Here is an 11,913-nt window from a genome sequence, read left to right as displayed (position 1 = left end):
ACCATTTATTATTACCCAAGAATACACGTTTATACCAAATCAATATGATGCGCACAACAGCACCACCATTTATTATTACCCAAGAATACACGTTTATACCAAATCAATATGATGAGCACAACAGCACCACCATTTATTATTACCCAAGAATACACGTTTATACCAAATCAATATGATGCGCACAACAGCACCACCATTTATTATTACCCAAGAATACACGTTTATACCAAATCAATATGATGAGCACAACAGCACCACCATTTAGTATTACCCAAGAATACACGTTCATACCAAATCAATATGATGCGCACAACAGCACCACCATTTATTATTACCCAAGAATACACGTTCATACCAAATCAATATGACGAGCACAACAGCACCACCATTTATTATTACCCAAGAATACACGTTTATACCAAATCAATATGATGAGCATAACAGCACCACCATTTATTATTACCCAAGAATACACGTTTATACCAAATCAATATGACGAGCACAACAGCACCACCATTTATTATTACCCAAGAATACACGTTTATACCAAATCAATATGACGAGCACAACAGCACCACCATTTATTATTACCCAAGAATACACGTTTATACCAAATCAATATGATGAGCATAACAGCAGCACCATTTATTATAACTTGAATAAATCAAACAATGAGTGCGAAGCACAATTTGTGATTAAGAAAAGAAGATGAGTGGAATCCTGATGATTAGAGATGATTCGGTTTAATGAACATGAGGACCCAGAAACGTTACGTCATCCTTTGGATCAATTTCTAACTCAAACTGTATCCCTAGCTGATAACTTATGGCCAGGCTCAGGTTTATCCACTGATCTGCATGTCATGTCTTGTCTTGCTATTGAGAACACTAACTAGTAAACTCTCAGTGTGATCTTGTGCTAGTATACGAAGGGTTGCCGGTGAGGGTGGGAGGGTGAAACCTTTTTTGCGGTTACTTCCCGTTTGTATATTTACTTATGGAGTCCAGGATTTCGCGGCACATTTCCACCATTTTCGTTATAAAATCTGGAGACATTTCCCGGTTCCCAAATGAAATTACGTTTTGTAGACGCAAATGTATTTCATCGATGTGTCCCTTGTCCGTTTGGATCTCTTCCCTCAGCTTGTTGATTTTTTCCAGCAAGGCTTCGCCTTTCCCCCAACTAAAGACAAACTGCACGTTCACGTGGATTTCTCTGAAAGTGAGGACAGCCCACATTCGGGCCATATTGCGTCCGCTGTTACCGTCACCGGCAATCCCTTTCAACTTTGCGATGATGTCATCGTGCTTCTCGCTAACTATTTGCATTTGCTCTTTCATACTTATCAAATCACCCATAATTTCACCCAATGCATCATCCAGAGTGATTGTTTTATCCGATAGGCCAACACAAATTGACTTCACGTGTTCAATCTTGAGCTCTAGTCGAGCCAGAAGGACACAGCACTCGTTTCGAAGACCATGATAGGACTCGATGATATCCTCCAACATCTGTTTTTCTTTTTCATTTGCGACTCTCGTTCTCTGAAGAGCCACCAATCCTTCATGGACTGCAACTGCAGTTTTGTAAATGGATATTGCAATGACACTGTAGGCTTTTAAGTCGTTGAAAAAGTCCTGTAGATACATGGAAATTGAATGATAAACATGAATTTTAAAATTGCATTATTGTTTATACTTCATACTTCCACATTACTGTGATAATTACAGGTTTTTAAAAGCTGAATAATTGATAAAACATTGAGAATGAAACTATCAAGAAAAATCATAATTCCATCTGTTCAGGATTGTCTTTCTGTGAAATATAGTTTGAGCAATAACAAAACATTCACCTCTGAACACAAAATATATGTGAAGAAACAGAGACTGGTTCAGAAAAGAACTCGGTAGGCAAAAAGGGAATATGAAAATATGTCGCCAAGAATATTAAACACAACAGCAAGATCTTCTTTAAAGTAAGCAATTCAGAAAAAACATGAAAAACAAGAAAAACAGAAATCAGAGATTGCAGACCCTCACCAGGAGGTGTTTTCAGTAGTTTTTAAGGCTTTTGTGTGTTGAAACAAATATGGCGGCCGAACAACGTGACCAATGACGTCATCATTTTTTTTCTCCACCAATTTAACCTTAGATTGTGCTCAATAAATTTCATCTTTATCGGATGAAGTTTTGTACTTGTCAAGTTATGACGTCATAATGGAGGCACCTATGACATCATCATTAACATATCTTATTCCCCAAGGGGAGTACTTGAGAATGAGCCATGTTTCAATTTTTTTCTATGCATCACTTTCGGAGATATAGAGGTGCAAATTTTTCAGTTTTTCCAAGATGGCCGCCAAACCACGTCACCTATGACGTCATAATTATCTCAAAAATATTCTACAGGTGGAGGTGCACCGATGGTGAAAATTTCCTGTCAATCGGACCAACGGTTGCAGAGAAAATCATATTTATTCTGTGCGGACAAACAAACAAACAAACAAACAGACAAACGGACTCAAATGCAATACCCTCTCCTCTGGTGAAGGTAACAAGAAAGAGCAATCAGAGATTGCATACCCTTGCCAGGATGTGTTTTCAGTGGTTTTTAAGGCTTTTGTGTTAAAACAAACATGGCGGCCGAACCACGTGACCGATGACATCATAATTTTTTTCTCCACCAGTTTATACCAACATGGCGCTCAAGAAATTTCATCTTGATCAGATGAAGTGTTGTACTGGTTGAATTATGACATCATAATGGAGGCACCTATGACATCATCATTAACATATTTTATTCCCCGTGGAGAGTTCTTTACAATGAGCCATGTCTCAATTTTTTCTATTCACCACTTTCAGAGATATAGAGGTGCAAAGTTTTTCGGTTTTTACAAGATGGCGGCCGAACCACGTGACCGATGATGTCATCATTCTTTTTTTTGTCCTCCAGTTTATGCCGACATGGCGCTCAAGAAATTGCATCTTGATTGGATGAAGTTTTGTACTTGTCGAATTATGACGTCATAATGGAGGTCTTGGGCCTAGAGAGTAAAAAATTGGGCACAGTCTATTGCAGGGCAACGAGATTATGCTCAAGAAATTTCATCTTGATCGGATGAAGTTTTGTACGAGTCGAATTATGACGTCATAATGGAGGCACCTATGACATCATCATTGACATATTTCATTCCCCATGGAGAGTTCTTTACAATGAGCCATGTCTCAATTTTTTCTATTCAGCATGTTCGGAGATATAGAGGTACAACGTTTTTTGGTTTTTCCAAGATGGCGGCCGAATCACGTGACCGATGACGTCATCATTATTTGTTTTCTCCACCAGTTTATGGCGACATGGCGCTCAAGAAATTGCATCTTGATTGGATGAAGTTTTGTACTTGTCGAATTATCGAATTATGACGTCATAATGGAGGCCTTGGGCCAAGAGAGTTAAAAATTGGGCACAGTCTATTCCAGGGCAAGACAAATATGTGTATAAAGTATGGCGATGCTATGTGCAACGATGTAGACGTAGTACTGCGCACAAACAGACACAGACAGACTTCGATAGACGACATATCACGTGCCTTCGATACGGTCTGCCACCCAGCTCTGCTCACCAAACTCTCCTCCTATGGTATCCATGGAAATGTCCATGCATGGCTTGCGGACTTCCTCTCTGGTCGTAGTCAACGTGTGGCCCTGAATGGATTTCTCTCAACTCCCCTTCCTGTTCAGGCTGGAGTTCCCCAAGACAGTGTTCTGGGCCCTGTGCTTTTTCTGGTCTTTATCAATGATCTCTCCGACTCTCTGGAAAATCCTCTCTATCTCTTTGCTGATGACTCCACTCTCTGCCGCTCCATTCCTCTGCCCTCAGATCGGCAGTCTGCAGCCTCCTCACTCTCTGAAGACTTGGACAAAATCACAGACTGGTCAAACAAGTGGAACATCTCTTTCAATCCTGACAAATCTCACACTCTTACTGTGTCTCTCCGAAAAGATCGACTGGACAACCCTCCCATCTACTTTCTCAACAATCCTCTCCAAGAAGTTCTGTCGCTCAAGCTTTTGGGTCTCACTATCTGCCATGATCTTTCTTGGGAAAACCACATTTCCAAGCTGGCCTCCAAAGCCAGTCGCCGACTGGGCATCCTCCGTCGTGCGAAGTCCTTCCTAGGCACACCTGAGCTCCTCACCACATACAAGGCTTTCATCCGCAGCTCAATGGAATACTGTTCTCCCCTATGGGCTGGTGCTCCTGCCTCACACCTAGCTCGGCTTCACGCTGTCGAAACCAAAGCTTTCAGAATTATTGGAATCTCCCCCGATGAAGCTATCTCTGAGGGCCTTTCACTCACTCACCGCAGGCAGGTAGGTGGTCTTTCTGTCTTCTACCGACTCCTCTCCGGCCTTGCACCCCCAGCTCTCTCTGTGCTCTGTGCCCCAAATATTCCTACAGGTCGCACAAGATCTGCCAGCAACCCTCTGATGGTTAAACTGCCGAAATCTCGACTCTCTGCTCACCTTCACTCTTTCATTCCTCTTTTCTCCCGCCTCTGGAACAAACTCCCTCACTCCCTTCAATCCCACTCGTACCTCCAGGTCTTTAAAACAGCTGTTCACCACCATCTCTTATCTTCCCACATCCAAAACCCTTGATCTTTTCTACCCCCGCTAATTCACCCCAGATCCACCTTGTTTGAAATTCCAACTTCTTTCCTGGAAGTCCTGGCAGTGTCCATATGTTTTATACCTCTCCCACCCCCCCCCCCCCTCTTCCCATGCCCTCCCCCCCCCCAATGCCCTCTCCCTCTCACAGATCTCTCGATGTCTCCATGTCTCTCGGTCCCTGCTCTCAAAATAATGTTGTGTTTGTGTCCTTCCCCCTCTCTCCCCATCTTGTCTACCGCTCCCGATGTTATATGTTTTATGTGTCGGTTTGTCTTTCTGTGTGATTAATGTTCGCTCTTTCACGAGCCTCGATCTTGTATACAACAAAAAAAAGAAAAAAAAGAAGATAAACAGACAGATAGACAAACCACCCAACGAACATACTTGCCGGAATCTTTTCCGGCAAGTAACAAACAAACAAACGGACTCAAATACAACACCCTCTCCGCTGGTTGTTTGTTTATTTGGTCTGGGGGTGGTGTACTTTGAGTGTACCTATGCTTGTTAGTCCCCTACCGGTGTACACCGGAGGGGACTATAGGTTTGCACGCCGTACCTCCGTCCGTCAGTCTGTCAGTCCGTCAGTCCGTCACGCAAAGAACAGTTTTCCGGACTTTTATTCTAAACGCTTAATGCTAATGATTTCAAACTTGGCACATGGTTTCCTCATGATAAGTTACAGATGCAGTTCGAACTTCACGACGTTTCGATCATTTTTGACAAAGTTATGGCACTTTGAACTTTGGGAATTCTGATAATTCTGATGATCCTTAACTCAGTGCCATTTTAAGTTTTAATTTCCTTTAAAAAAGATTTTCTCTGCAATAATAGCACCGATTGAGATCAAATTTTCACCATAGGAGGGACTCGGTCTGTAGAATATTTTAACGGTAATTATGACGTCACAGGTCACGTGGTTCGGGCGCCATATTGTTTTTAATGAAAACACGAAAACCCCTTTTTCTCTGCAACGGCTGAACAGATCGAGGCCAAACTTTGCAGGCAGAATCGCATACCCATGACGAACAAAAAAGGTCAGCGTGCATGACGTCATGCGTCACATGGTTTCAGAGTTATGACGTTTTTAATCATGAACCTTTAAAACCGAGCTCCTCCCTCATTTTTGTTCCAATCGAGGGGAAACCACAAATCTGTTCAGCATATCAGTCTACTAAAATGTCCTTTTGGAATTTGCGATAGGGCACGTGGTTTGGCAGATATCGTTAATTAAACGAAAATATTTTTAAAAATGGATACCTCTTGAATCGCCAGTACCTCAGACCGTGAGTTGGTAATAATTTTTATAATTCACACAGTGCAATACGTGCAGGCCGCTCCACGGAGCGACCTTGCGGGCTTATCAACGAGGCGAGGCGTGACACACGTGTCTCAGCATACCTTAGATCAAGTTTGAAAACCAGCATCAACCGTGCATAAATATGCATATTCGATCATTTTTGACAAAGTTATGGCACTATGAACTTTGGTAGGGGACATGTATTGCAGCGCAATACTCAGAATGCTTGTTTAAGTGAAGAATCACTTTAAAATTATAGTCGTCGGATCCGGATCCTGATCTCACCAAAATCTAATCATTTTTTCCTTGTCACACACCCAACCTCCCCACCAAGTTTCGTCCGAATCCGTCCAGAACTTTTTGAGATATCTTGTTCACAGACAGACAAACAGTCAGGGGTGAAAACATAACCTGCATCCACCTTCGGTGGTGGAGGTAAAAATCATGTAGGGATCCTAAAAAACAACCAAACAAGGTAGGAAGAAATTAAAAGGAAGGAATGACAAGATAGGAAGGGCACCACAATACAACACCACAATCTTTTTACAGATTGCCATTCTGCCATTTCTATTTTGTCAATTGACGCTGCTGTTGGCGTGTCCACATCACCCCTCTCTTCTTATTCTTCTGTTACATCCTGGTTATATTGTTATTATTCTTTGTTCTGTTACATCCTGGTTATGTTGTTATTGTCCTCTTTGTTCTGTTACATCCTGGTTATAATAATAATAATAATGCATTTATTTTATATAGCGCTTTTCAGGAAGCCCAAAGACGCTTTGACAGAGTGCAAAACATAACGCATAGCAAAACATAAAGACAATTGCAAAAAAAGAAGAATCAATAGGGAAATATTCAAAGCACAAAGGAGGGAGAAGGAGAGGAGATAGTCAGGGGTTAGATGCTGTGGGTTAAATGTTGAATGCAGTGTTGAACAGGTGGGTCTTGAGTGATGTTTTGAATGTGGTGAGTGAGGAGGAGTCTCTGATGGTGTGAGGTAGCGAGTTCCAGAGGGTGGGAGCAGCGATGGAGAAGGCCCTGTCCCCCCAGGATCTAAATTTGGTCCGGATGGGGGGGGTCAGGAGGTTGGTACCAGCAGAGCGGAGGTTGCGGGTGGGAGTGTGTCTGGAGAGGAGGTCAGCCAGGTAGGATGGGGCCAGGTTATGGAGGGCTTTGTAGGTCAAGAGGAGGATTTTGTACTGGATTCTCTGGGAGATGGGGAGCCAGTGAAGCTTGTAAAGGACGGGGGTGATGTGGTCACGGGTCCGGGAATGGGTGAGTAGACGGGCAGCGGAGTTCTGAATGTATTGGAGTTTATTGGTGATTGTTGAGGGTGAACCATAAAGGAGGCTATTGCAGTAGTCCAGACGGGAAGTGATGAAGGCGTGGATGAGGGTTTCTGCAGCCACAGAGGAGAGGGATGGACGGAGACGGGCGATGTTTTTCAGGTGGAAGAAGGCTGTCTTTGTGATCTGTTTAGTGTATTTGTCGAAGGAGAGGGTTTGGTCAAAGATGATGCCAAGATTCCGGATGTGAGGGGAGGTGGACACTGGGAAACCGTCGATGTTGAGGGCAAAGTTATGGGTGGACTTGGTGAGCGTTTTTGGGCCAATGATGATTATTTCAGATTTATCACAGTTAAGTTTGAGGAAGTTGATTTGAAGCCAGGATTTTATTTCAGTGATGCAGTTTGTCAGGATAGAGTGGGTGGCGGTGGAGATGGACTTGGTGGAGATGAAAAGCTGGATGTCATCGGCGAAGCAGTGGAATTGGAGACCATGACGGCGGATTAAGTGACCGAGGGGGGACAGGTAAAGGATAAAGAGGAGGGGGCCAAGAACTGAACCTTGGGGGACACCTTGGGGGAGGGGAGCAGTGGGGGATTTGCAGTTATTGATGGAGATGAACTGACGTCTGTCAGAGAGGTATGATTTAATCCAAGAGAGGGCAGTGCCGGTAATGTTAAAGGTGGTTTCAAGTCGGGTGAGGAGGATGGTGTGATCGATGGTGTCAAAGGCAGCGCTGAGGTCGAGGAGGATGAGAATGTTGAGGTTGCCAGCATCAGAGGAGAGGAGAAGGTCGTTGGTGATTTTGAGGAGAGCAGTTTCAGTACTGTGGTTGGACCGGAATCCGGATTGGAATGTTTCATACAGGTTATTGGCAGAGAGGTGATGCTTGAGTTGAGTGGCTACAGCGCGTTCCAAAACCTTTGACAGAAAGGGTAGGTTGGAGATGGGTCTGAAGTTATTTAGGGTGTCAGGGTTTAGTCCAGGTTTTTTCAGAATGGGGGTAACAGCAGCAATTTTGAGGGATGGTGGGACGATGCCTGTAGACAGGGAGGAGTTTATTGTTGCAATGATAAGTGGAGAAAGAGCAGGAAGGGAGGCCTTGACAAAGCTGGAGGGGATGGGGTCAAGAGTGCAGGTGGCAGTTTTCATTCCGATGAGGAGTTCAGAGAGGTCAGTAGGGGAGACTGGGGAGAATTGAGACAGGGGATGGCAGGATAAGGGGGGGCAGGTGGTTTGAGGGGGAGCGGGTGCGGCGGTGGTCAAGCTGTTGTAGATGTTTTCAATTTTGCGTTGGAAGAATGAAAGGAAGGAGATGCAGTTGTCTATTGTGAATGACTGGGTGGTGGTGTTCAGGGGGCTGAGGAGTTTGTTTATTGTAGAGAAGAGTGCTTTTGGGTTTCCGGAGCCAGAGTGGATAATTTGAGAGTAGTAGGCGGAGCGGGCGCGGGAGAGGGCATCTTTATAGTGTTGTATGTGGTCCTTGTAGGCCTGGGAGTGAACTGTGAGACCTGTTTTATTGCGGAGTCTTTCAAGTTGGCGAGCACGAGTTTTCATTAGGCGGAGCTCAGGGGTAAACCAGGGAGCAGAATGGGTGAAAGAAACTGTTTTGGTTTTTATAGGCGCAATTTGGTCAAGGCAGGAAGAGAGAGTGTGGTTGTAGTAGTCAGTGAGGTCAGAAGGGGTGTGGAGGTCAACGAAGGGAGAAGTGGACATTTTTTCAGAGAGGGTCGATGAGAATGAGGCAGGTGAAAAAGCGTTTAGCTTACGGAAGTTGATAGTGCGATAATGCCTTGGTGCTGGGGTGGGGATGTTGATGGTCAGAGTGATGGCTAGGTGGTCAGAGAGAGTGAGGTCGGAGCCAGAGAGATGGTGCAAAATTAGTCCAGTAGAGCAGACAAGGTCCAAAATGTGACCACGGTTATGGGTAGGAAAGTTGACATGTTGAGTGAGGTTAAAGCAGGTGAGTAAATCAGTGAAGTCAGTGGTTAGCGTGGAGTCAGTGGAGTCCATGTGGATATTGAAATCACCAAGGAGGAGGATTGAGGGGGAGAGGGAACATAGCTGGGTCAGAAAGTAGGAGAAGTCAGACAGGAATGATGGGTGTGGTTTGGGAGGGCGGTAGACAACAGCCATGACTGACTGTGTGTGACCAGAGAGTTTAAAAGCCAGGTGTTCAAATGATGGAGCAGATGAGATGGAGATGAGGTTGGTCTTGATGTCTTGTCGGTGAATAACGGCAATTCCACCACCTCGGCCCTCCGAGCGTGGTTTATTGATGTAAGAATATCCATTGGGTGTGGTGAGGTTGAGCGTGTAGTAGTCCAGTGGTTGTTGCCAGGTCTCAGTGAGACAGAGAAAGTCCAGTTTATTTTCCAGGATGTAGTCGTTCAGGATGAGGCATTTGTTGTTGAGGGACCGGGTATTGAACAGGGTGAGCTTGATGTTGTTTTGTACGGCGGGTATGAATCCAGGTGATTTGGCCAGGGTTCGCAGACAGGAGGTGCGATTTTGTGCGTTGTTGTGACCAGGTGTGTTGGGACGATGAGTGGGAGTGCGCTGAGCCGACCAGAGGATGGGGATGGAGTGACCTGATTGTAAATAAACAAACTTACGACCGGAGCCACGGTGAATGTACCTGGGTCGACGCAGGAGTCCATTCGATCTGATTGCAGAGATGCATGATGGGGTGGAGCGGGTTTTAAGCAGGAGAAGCCTTGCGGCAGAGTACCGCAGAGCCATGCCAGCAGGAGCGAAGGCAAAGCGAGCACGCGGCCAAGGGTGAGGAGGCGAAACAATCGACACAACCAACGGGAGTGGGCCCGAGGAAACAGCGATGGAGCCGAGCAGGTGAAGCCCGGAGCAGCAGAGCAGAGCCGGGACCGCGCAGAGGAAGACTCAATGGCCATAAATCCGCCACGACCACCAGGAAAGCAAGACACGGACAATGGTCCAGTCAGAGAAGCGGCGAGCAAACGACGCCAGCGTCCTCTCACGACCGGACCGGAAAACGGTGTCAATGTTGTTATGTTGTTATTGTTCTCTTTGTTCTGTTACGTTCTGGTTATGTTGTTATTGTTCTCTTTGTTCTGTTAAATCCTGGTTATGTTGTTATTGTCCTCTTTGTTCTGTTACATCCTGGTTATGTTGTTATTATTCTTTGTTCTGTTACATCCTGGTTATGTTGTTATTGTTCTCTTTGTTCTGTTACATCCTGGTTATGTTGTTATTATTCTGTGTTCTGTTACATCCTGGTTATGTTGTTATTGTTCTCTTTGTTCTGTTACGTTCTGGTTATGTTGTTATTGTTCTCTTTGTTCTGTTACATCCTGGTTATGTTGTTATTGTTCTCTTTGTTCTGTTATGTTCTGGTTATGTTGTTATTGTTCTCTTTGTTCTGTTACATCCTGGTTATGTTGTTATTGTTCTCTTTGTTCTGTTATGTTCTGGTTATGTTGTTATTGTTCTCTTTGTTCTGTTACATCCTGGTTATGTTGTTATTGTTCTCTTTGTTCTGTTACGTTCTGGTTATGTTGTTATTGTTCTCTTTGTTCTGTTATGTTCTGGTTATGTTGTTATTGTTCTCTTTGTTCTGTTACATCATCGTTATGTTGTTATTGTTCTCTTTGTTCTGTTACATCCTGATTATGTTGTTATTGTTCTCTTTGTTCTGTTACGTTCTGGTTATGTTGTTATTGTTCTCTTCGTTCTGTTACATCCTGGTTATGTTGTTATTGTTCTCTTTGTTCTGTTACGTTCTGGTTATGTTGTTATTGTTCTCTTTGTTCTGTTACATCCTGGTTATGTTGTTATTGTTCTCTTTGTTCTGCTACATCATGGTTATGTTGTTATTGTTCTCTTTGTTCTGTTTCATCATGGTTATGTTATTGTTCTCTTTGTTCTGTTACATCCTGGTTATGTTGTTATTGTTCTCTTTGTTCTGTTACGTTCTGGTTTTGTTGTAATTGTTATCTTTGTTCTGTTACATTCTGGTTTTGTTGTTATTGTTCTCTTTGTTCTGTTATGTTCTGGTTATGTTGTTATTGTTCTCTTTGTTCTGTTACGTTCTGGTTTTGTTGTAATTGTTATCTTTGTTCTGTTACGTTCTGGTTTTGTTGTTATTGTTCTCTTTGTTCTGTTATGTTCTGGTTATGTTGTTATTGTTCTCTTTGTTCTGTTACATCCTGGTTGTATTGTAATTGTTCTCTTTGTTCTGTTACGTTCTGGTTATGTTGTTATTGTTCTCTTTGTTCTGTTACGTTCTGGTTATGTTGTTATTGTTCTCTTTGTTCTGTTACATCCTGGTTATGTTGTTATTATTCTTTGTTCTGTTACATCCTGGTTATGTTGTTATTGTTCTCTTTGTTCTGTTACATTCTGGTTATGTTGTTATTGTTCTCTTTGTTCTGTTACATCCTGGTTATGTTGTTATTGTTCTCTTTGTTCTGTTATGTTCTGGTTATGTTGTTATTGTTCTCTTTGTTCTGTTACATCCTGGTTATGTTGTTATTGTTCTCTTTGTTCTGTTATGTTCTGGTTATGTTGTTATTGTTCTCTTTGTTCTGTTACATCCTGGTTATGTTGTTATTGTTCTCTTTGTTCTGTTACATTCTGGTTATGTTGTTATTGTTCTCTTTGTTCTGTTACATCATGGTTATGT

At 43.3% G+C, this 11,913-nt stretch overlaps 1 long non-coding RNA gene across 1 annotated transcript in view; it reads right to left on the bottom strand.

The window, feature by feature from the left end:
- The window catches only part of LOC137434559 (uncharacterized), a 54,237-nt gene that overhangs the window by 778 nt on the left and 41,546 nt on the right, over nt 1-11,913 (bottom strand). The window contains exon 3 of the long non-coding RNA XR_010985871.2: nt 1-1,637. This exon is cut by the window's left edge and continues 778 nt beyond it. This is a non-coding gene — a long non-coding RNA (uncharacterized LOC137434559). The remainder of the gene's footprint in view (nt 1,638-11,913) is intronic.

Source organism: Myxine glutinosa, chromosome 10, assembly GCF_964187855.1.
Source record: "Myxine glutinosa chromosome 10, kmMyxGlut1.1, whole genome shotgun sequence".
Classification (NCBI taxonomy): Eukaryota; Metazoa; Chordata; class Myxini; order Myxiniformes; family Myxinidae; genus Myxine; species Myxine glutinosa.
This window is presented reverse-complemented; position numbering and strand designations above follow the sequence as displayed.